The following is an 8,800-nucleotide window of genomic DNA, read 5'->3' on the forward strand; positions in this document are numbered from 1 at the left end:
AAAAGATTGTAGACCACTGGAATAGAGTCCCCAAATCCCCTTGCTCTGAGCCCACCTCCCTGTGCTCACAGTGTGGGGGATGTTCTGTCCTTTCTAGGTGGACGGGGTGTCCCACAACCTTCCCGTGATGATGGCAGATGGACGCCTCCGGGCCTATCGATATGGCCTTAATGTCCTGGTGGAAACTGACTTTGGCCTGGCTGTGAGCTATGACTTCCTGTACCGTGTGGGTGTCACTGTCCCAGGAGGCTACCGGGGTCACGTGTGTGGCCTGTGTGGGAACTACAATGGACGTCAGGATGATGAGTTCCTGCTCCCCAATGGCACGATGGCCCCTAACACACCCATGTTTGGTGCCTTCTGGAAGGGTCCCATGTCAGAGCCCTCATGTGAAGCCGGCATGCAAGCCCCGGTGTGCAAGGAAACAGAGCAGAAAACCTCTTCCTGTGAACTTATCACAGCCTCCAATGGCCCTTTTGCCTCCTGCCACAGTGTGGTCAGGCCTAGTGCCTACCTCAGCCACTGCATCCATGACCTCTGCCTCAGCGACAGAGACCCCCAGGTCCTGTGTCAGAGCATCCACAGCTACATGACAGCCTGCCAGAGTGCTGGGGTCCCCATCGAACAGTGGAGGAATGAGTCCTTCTGCCGTAAGTGCCCTGATACTGATGGACCATGGGTGGGGGTGTGTTGGGAAGCCAACATTTCTTGGACTTTTATTTGAGACCCTTGGGTTTCTTCAGATATTTTTTGATGGAAACCCTCTTTCCCATACTGTCCCGGTCTTCTTCTTCTTGTCCTGTTCTCTCTTTCATATTAATGTTAAGAGCAGGTGAAGCAAAGATCTGTACTTAAAGTAGAACTGGGGCTGGTAGAATTGGGTCTAGACAACCTCTTGAGGTCCCTTCAGGCAGTTTTCCTCCAATCCTACATCCATGGCGTAAGACTTAAAGACAATTTCTCTTTCTCTTTTAGCCCTGAGCTGTCCAGCCAACAGCCACTACCAAATCTGTTCCAGCCTTTGCAGCACCAGTTGTGCCAGCCTCACCAGTGACCTCCAGTGCCCAGACATCTGTGCCGAGGGCTGTGAGTGTGATGATGGCTTCTTCTTTGATGGCCAAGGTTGTGTGGCTGCAAGGAGCTGTGGGTGCTTCCAGAATGGTATCTATTACAAGGTATGGGTCCTGGCTGTGCCATCTGAGTCTGAAGTCACCTCATCCAACATCATGCATTAACCAGGATCACAGGGTGTGTAATACTGGGTTGGGGTGTTAGAATCATAGATAAGTGGGGCTGAAAGGGACCTCCAGAGGTCACATCTAGTTCAACTCCCTACCTGAGGCAGGATCAGCCCTGTCCAAACCATCCCAGACATATCCATTTTCCAAAAACTTAGCAAAAGTACACAATCATATCTACGGGTCCAGAAATTTGGCATTAGGGGAGGAGCAATTAATACTGCCACCATTGCCCTGCTATGAAATTTGTGGACCCCCAAAGAGCCCTGTGGGCTGGATGTGAGGATGCCTGAAGTCTATGAAGACTGGTCCTCTGAGGAATCACAGAGAAGTGGGGCTGGAAGGGACCTCCAGAGGTCCAGCCTGAGGCAGGATCAACCCCATCCAAACCATCTCAGACAAATCCACTGTCCAGCCTCTTAACCAAACTATGCAGTCACCCCTAACATGACACCAGACATCACACCCAAATCTGCCTCAGGGAAAGCAGGAGGACTGCGGTGGCCAATGTCCTGCTGCTATAAAAGATTGTTGATATATGCTCAGGAGACCACAGGTAGAGGCACTCCCCTTCTACAGAGGAAGGCAACCCCCGCCCCCCTTCCCCACCTCCAGTCTGTAGCAGTCTGACCAGGGGGCAAAAATTCCTTCCTGACCCCAAATCTGGCATCAGTCTGACCCTGAACAGAGGAGCACGGCCCTCTATCCAGGACCCTCTGGGGTTGGTCCCAGAAGGAGCACTGGCACAGCCCAGTCACAGCCTGGGCTGCAGCCAAAAGCCAATGCCTCTGAGGAATGCATCTGGGCTGAGATCCCAGCTCTGTAGTACCCACCAGGCAATGGGCTAAAACCAACAGCACAGGAAGATCTACTGCTAGCTGGAGACTTAACTTCTTATCCAAACCCACCAGCCAATAAAAGTCCACCCCAGAAGCTCTACTGAGGGACATGTCCCATGACTGAGCTTCCCATTAGGCTGCCTGTCCTTCCCCCAAGCCTCCTCACATGCTCACAGCTCAACTCCAACCCAGATATACAAGAAGTCCTCCAGCAGTTATCCCATAAGTCCCTGGGTCTGATTTTCCAGCCCATCAGAACCTCAATTCCCTTCCCTACTCCACCAACAGCAATCCCACAAGTCCCCAGGTCTGATTTCCAACCAGCCAGTATCTCACTTCCCTTCTCTACTGCCCCTAATTAGAGCCAAGTGCAGAAGAAGAGACAAGTAGCAGGCTGACTCATTCCTAGATGGGATCCATTCCAGGAAGAGAAAGCTTCCTTTAGCTGGGCCCTTCTAGGACGCAGTCTCCTACCACTTGTCTCTCTCTTTGTCAATGCTTAGTTGCACCTCATGCTTGCCTTAGGACTTGAATGCCTTTCTCCAATCCTGGGGACACTGAGGCACGTAACAGGGCACCCAAGGAAGCTACCAGAGTCAGTAGAAGGTCAGAGGCTGGAAGCTAGGGGCCATTCCCCATTCTCACAGCTCACTGCGTTGTTTTGCTCAGCTGTTCAAAGCAACCAGCTTTATAACATGGTGGACTTGGAGGCCCATGTCCCCAAATGGCTTAGGGCAGAAATTACCATATTCTCTCATATACCACATGAGACCATTGTCTCTTGGGGTAACAAGGAACAATGGTCACAAACTGACAGAGGGCATACTTAGGCTAGATATCAGGGAAAACTTCTTCCTGGTAAGGGTGGCCAGAAGCTGGAACGGGCTTCCAAGGGAGTGATGCTCTCCCCTACCTGGGGGTCTTTAAGAGAAGGTTGGATAGACATGGCTGGGATCATGTGACTCCAGCACTCTTCCCTGCCTATGCAGGGGGTCGGACTCGATGATCTGTTGAGGCCTCTTCTGACCCTAACATCTATGAATCTATTTAGAAACATGCTCTTGGGGGGGTTTTGTGGGGTGGTCCAGCCACTCTGAGAGACATTGGATGATGGCTGCAGCCCAGGCTGGGGGTGGGGACTGGGTCATGCCAATGCTTCAGCTGAAACACAAACCCTGAGGATCCTGGCTAGAAGGTCTTGCCCCTCTGCTCAAGGTCAGCCTGATGATCATAATATTTGGAGTCAGGAAAGAGTTTTAACCCTCTGGTCAGATTGGTATGGATGGGACAGCAGGGAGGGGGTTTGCCTTCCTCCGTAGCAGGAGGCACAGTCTCTACCTGGCATCTCTTGAGCATATATTTTACATCAGCCGGATGGTGGCCACTGTTGTTCCCTGGCTTCCCCTATGACAGATTCGGGTGTGATGTCTGGTGTTGCATCAGGATTGATGGCAGTTTTATGAAGAGATTAGATGCTGGCTGTGTCTGGGATGGTTTGGACAGGGCTGATCCTGCCTCAGGCAGGGGGTTGGCTTACATGTGACCTCTGGAGGTCCCCTCGAGCCCTACCTCTCTATGATTTTTGCTGGTCACCGCCAGCTGCAGACAGCAGCTCCCTCACCCTGAGCCAACTCAATCACTGCTTCCGGCACCAGCTGCAATGTTAAATCTCTCACAGCCGCTAAGGAACTTGTAGCAGCTTTTGGATTCACAGTCATGAGAGGGTTAAGCCTGGACTCCCCCCCCCCCCCCCCTTCTGCTTGCTGGCCCAGTTAAAAGGCCATTAGAGCACAGCATCTGCATGCTTCTATTCCTCCATGCTGCTTCAGTGAAGAAAAATCAACCTGTCTGTGAAGACACGTACCGCAGTTTTAAGGGGCTTATTTTATGGGGAACAGTGCATGTGGTTAATACAGTATTTTAAACATCTCTTTCCCATTCCCATGGTTTTCTTTTCCCCATCCACCCCATGTCTCAGCCCAATGAGAAGCTCCTGAGGAACAAGTGTAAGGAAATCTGCACATGCGTTCCCACCCAAGGGGTCACATGTGAGGCCCCCGGCTGCCCTGAAGGAGAGACCTGTGGGATCAAGAATGGCCTTCAGAGCTGCATTGGCAAAGGTAAAGGGTGGTGGTGCATGCAAACCTTAGAGACCAAGACTTATTCCTGGTGGAATTCAGGTGACAGCTGGCTAAGAACTTTGCTGACTTTCAGCCCCTTTTTGGTGATTGAGATCAGCTGAGATAGCGCGATGCCCCCTGAAGAGAAGGCCTCCATCCACAAACTGGGATAAAGGGAGCTTATATTGTCAGACAGGGCCCTGGGGTAAAGGGAGAGCACACTTTCCTCTTCTCAAAAGAGTCACTTTATTGGAAAGCTGAACATAAGTTTAACTAGTAGTCAGATCAAATGCAAAACCAAACCCAGACCCAGACCCATGCCAGGAACTCTGAGCTCTTGCTCAGGTCTCCCGAAAGCACAGGTCCATGATTCCCCATTTCCCCCAAGGTTTGCAATAATTTTACGCACGCGCGCACACACACACACACACACACATATACTGATAACTATTCAGCTGCTTCAGGGGCAGCTGCATGGATTGACTTGAGATCACTGTTAAATGCTCGAACAGGGCAATCATTCACAATGTGTTGCACCATCTGAAAAATCGCACCACAGTCGCAACCCAGACTCTCTTTGATTCTCCATTTATAGAGTAGGTGTCGACATTTTCCATGATGTCTCTGGATGCAGTTCTGGGAAGACCAAATCTTTCTCAGTGGGTCATATCCTGGCTGGGGGATTGTAGGGTTGCTGACCATGTATTTCTGTGCCAGATGGGTATTTGCTCAGGCTTCTTTCCATTGATCTTTGATGATCGAATGCCCATAAAGGGCCTCCTGATCAGGACTGCAATGCCAGAGACGCACACACTGATATAATATGACATGATATGATATATGATATGATACCGTGTGTATGCACACACACATATCATATCATGTCATGTCATGTTGCATTATGTTGCGTTGCATTGCATTGAATTGTGTTATGCTGCGTTATATTGTGCTATGTTGTGTTGCGTTGTATTATGCTGCATTGGGTTGTGCTGCATTATGTTATATTGCGTTGCATTGCATTGTGTTGCATTGCACTGCATTGTATTGCATATTGTGGTATGTGTGTGTATATATATGTGTGTCTGTGTGTAGATATACATACAATTATATTATATTATATTATATTATATTACGTGTGTACATATATGTGTGTACGTGTGTTTGTAGATGCACACTTTCATGTCATGTCATGTCATGTCATATTATGTCAAATATAATATAATTACATAGCTTAGAAAATGATAATTGACAGTCACATCTAGTCCCACACCCTGCTCCAAGCAGGGCCAGCCCCAGCTAGATTACAACAACCAAGGCTTTTTCTACAGGTTTTCAAAACATCCAAGGATGGAGATCCCACCACCTCTCTTGGCAGCCTGTTCCAGTGTTTTACTACCCTCCTCATAAAAAAGTTTTTCCTAATATCCAACCTCAACTTTCCTTGCTGCAGCTTGAGCCCATTGCTCCTTGTTCTGCCATCTGCCATCACTAAGAACAGTCCAGCTTCATCCTCTTTGCAACCACCCTTCAGGAAGCTGAAGGCTGCTATTCAATCCCCGCTCAGTCTCATCTTTTCCAGATTAAATAAACCCAGGGATGATCTAGTTCCTCTGTGCAGGGGGTTGGACTAGATGTCTGGAGGGCCCAGCCAGTGCAACTTCTCTATGATTCTATGGTTTTAGTGCAAAATTGTAAGTATTATGGAGAAGCCAATAGCAAGCTATTAAAGTGGCCCAAAGCCAGCATGCCCAAGACTGGGGCAAAATTCCTTATTGTTCCTCTACCACCCACCAGCCACTGATTCCCCAGCTCAGGTACTAGAGTTCAGTTCCTCCTAGTGTTGATGCAACTCATCTTTCTCTTTTCCAATCCCTCTGAAGACCTGAGATGCCGGGAAAAGGAGAGCTACAAGACTGAGGATGGCCACGCAAAATGTGTTCCTGATTACATGAGAACATGCCGGGCCTGGGGCAACTCACACTTCTACACCTTAGATGGCCTGGACTTTGCTTTCCAAGGCACCTGTACCTATACCCTTGTGAAGTCCTGTGGCAGTGATGCTGGGCTGGTGCCCTTTGCTGTGGAGGAGAAGAATGACAATCGTGGCTGCCCAGCTACCTCCTCTGTGAGGTTCACCAACATCTATGTCTACGGTCACAACATCTCCATCCACAAGGGAGAGGTTGGCAAGATCCGGGTGAGTTTATTGGCCTCCATCCAGTGTTGGGTTGTCTTCCAGGATGGCTCAGCACAATGCCTTCTGGCCATCTTAATAACAGTCAGAGAAGCTTATGCCTTATTATTTCAGATTCTGTTCACACTCAGGCAGACACCAATCATACCAGGGGCACATTTGGAAGTCTTTCCCCACATTCTTAAAGGCCAGAAACTTAATTAAAAAAAAAATAAAAGCTTAGATTCTAAATTTGTCACACAGACTATAAAATAGATAAGAAGAATGTATATTTGCCACTGTTGATATAGGTAAAGATCAGTAGATGAATGGATGTAGATGGATAGAGTTACTGTAGATGTAGCAGATATAGTTTGGTTGATATAGTTAAGTAGAGTGGATGGACAAAGGTCAAGTTAAGTAGAGTGGATGGATGGATGGATGGATGGATGACTATATACTGTAGGGTGGTCAGGTAATAGAATAGTAGGGTTGAGAAAGACCTTGAGGATCATGTGGTCCAACCCCTTTGACAGCTGCAGGGATGGTGCTCCTAGAGATAGGTAGATAATATGGATAGAATGATGGGTGAATGCTTAGGAAGGTAGATGGGTCTATGGTTAGATGTTAGATGTAACAAGTCTTATAGCTAGGTAGAGATGGGTGGATATAGATAGATGGTTGGCCAAATATTTTAGAAGGGAAGGTGATATAGATAGATGGTGTGCCTAGAAAGAAGGGTGGGTCTCTAGGAAGGTAGATGGGTCTATGGATGGAAGGTTAGATGTCAGTGGTGGCATAACTAGTTAGGGATGGATGGATGGATGGATGGATGGACGGGTCGGTGGATGGATGAATGGAAAAGCAGCTACAATGATTAAGGATTAGGTCTTGTTACCTCCCATGTCCTTGGCCACAACCAAGCACCGGCCCAAAGGCCTGAAGAAGTCATGTCTATGGGAAGAACAAGAGCGTATGAAAGGGCACTAACCAGCCTGTCTTGTCTCCCTCTTTGTCTTTCCTCCAGCTGAATGGAGTGGTCACCAGTCTCCCCATAACACTGGAAGGTGGTCAGATCAGAATGTACCAGAGCAGCTTTCGTGCTGTCCTAAGGACAGCTTTTGGCCTACGGGTGGCTTATGACTGGAACTGGCTTTTGGAGGTCACCGTACCCAGCAGCTACTATGGGGCCACATGTGGCCTCTGTGGGAACTTCAACCAAGACCCCAATGATGACTTGACATTGCTTGATGGCTCAGCGGTCCCCTCCATCATCAGCTGGGCAGGTAGTTGGAAAGTCTACCTCCTGGAGTCTTCCTGTTCAGATTCCTGTGAAGAGCATCCCTTGACCTGCAGCAAAGAGCAGTGGCAGCATTATGAAGGCAATGATCACTGCGGGTTTCTCCAAGCACCCAAAGGCCCCTTCCAAGACTGCCACTCCACAGTGAACCCCAGTGACTTCATCAATACCTGCGCCTCTGATGCATGTCGGGACGGGGGGACAAAGACCAGTCTGTGCCAGGCACTGGAAGTCTATGCAGCCACCTGTAAGGACCATGGGATCACTGTCCATGCCTGGAGGGAGCCATCAGGCTGTGGTGAGCTCTGCAATTGCTGTGGATGGGGGATATTAGAGCAGGGTAGCAGATGGATTTGTAAATGGCATCATTAAATCCTCTGGATAGGAAGGTGATATGTGTAGGTAGTGTGGATTGATAAACAAGGCGGGTGGGCAGTGGGACTGGATGTAGACATTAAAGGGTGGGTAGGAAAATATGGTAGATGAGTAAATAAATGTAAATAGATGGATGGATGGAAGTATAGAGAGGTAAGTGGATGAGTGACTGTGTGGGTAAATGGGTGAATGGATGGACATGTAGGCAAGTGGGTGGATGGATGGATGGATGGATGGATGTGTAGGTAATCAGATGGATGGAGAGATGGACAGACAGATGGATGGGTGTGTAGATAAGTGAATGGATGGATGAATAGATGGATGGATATATAGGTAAGAGGATGGATGGATGTGTAGGTAAGCAGATGGCAAGATGGAAAGATAGATGGACAGATGGACATGTAGGCAAGTGGGTGGATGGATGGATGAATGGATGGATGTGTAGGTAAGCAGGTGGATGGACAGATGGATGGGTGGATGGAATCAATGGCAGCTGTGGGGGTGGGGGGTGGTTGCCTTCCTCTATAGTGGGTGGTATGGCCTCTTCTTGGGATCTCTCAGTCCCCTGTCTTTACCTGGGGCAGCTTTGGGGGCTCTTGGTCCAATGGGCCTTGTCGTATATGATGGAGTTGATTGTGTAGTTTTAACGATAGGTCAGATAAGTGCATGTCTGGGATGGTTTAGGCAGGGGGTTGGAGTAGATGTGAGCTCCAGAGGTCCCCTCCAGCCGCACTTCTCTGTGATTCTATATGTGG

General features: G+C 48.9%; 1 pseudogene; it reads left to right on the forward strand.

Moving 5' to 3' along the window:
• The window catches only part of LOC102383661, a 60,968-nt pseudogene that overhangs the window by 34,246 nt on the left and 17,922 nt on the right, over positions 1–8,800 (forward strand).

Source organism: Alligator sinensis, unplaced genomic scaffold (genome assembly GCF_000455745.1).
Source record: "Alligator sinensis unplaced genomic scaffold, ASM45574v1 scaffold113_1, whole genome shotgun sequence".
Classification (NCBI taxonomy): Eukaryota; Metazoa; Chordata; order Crocodylia; family Alligatoridae; genus Alligator; species Alligator sinensis.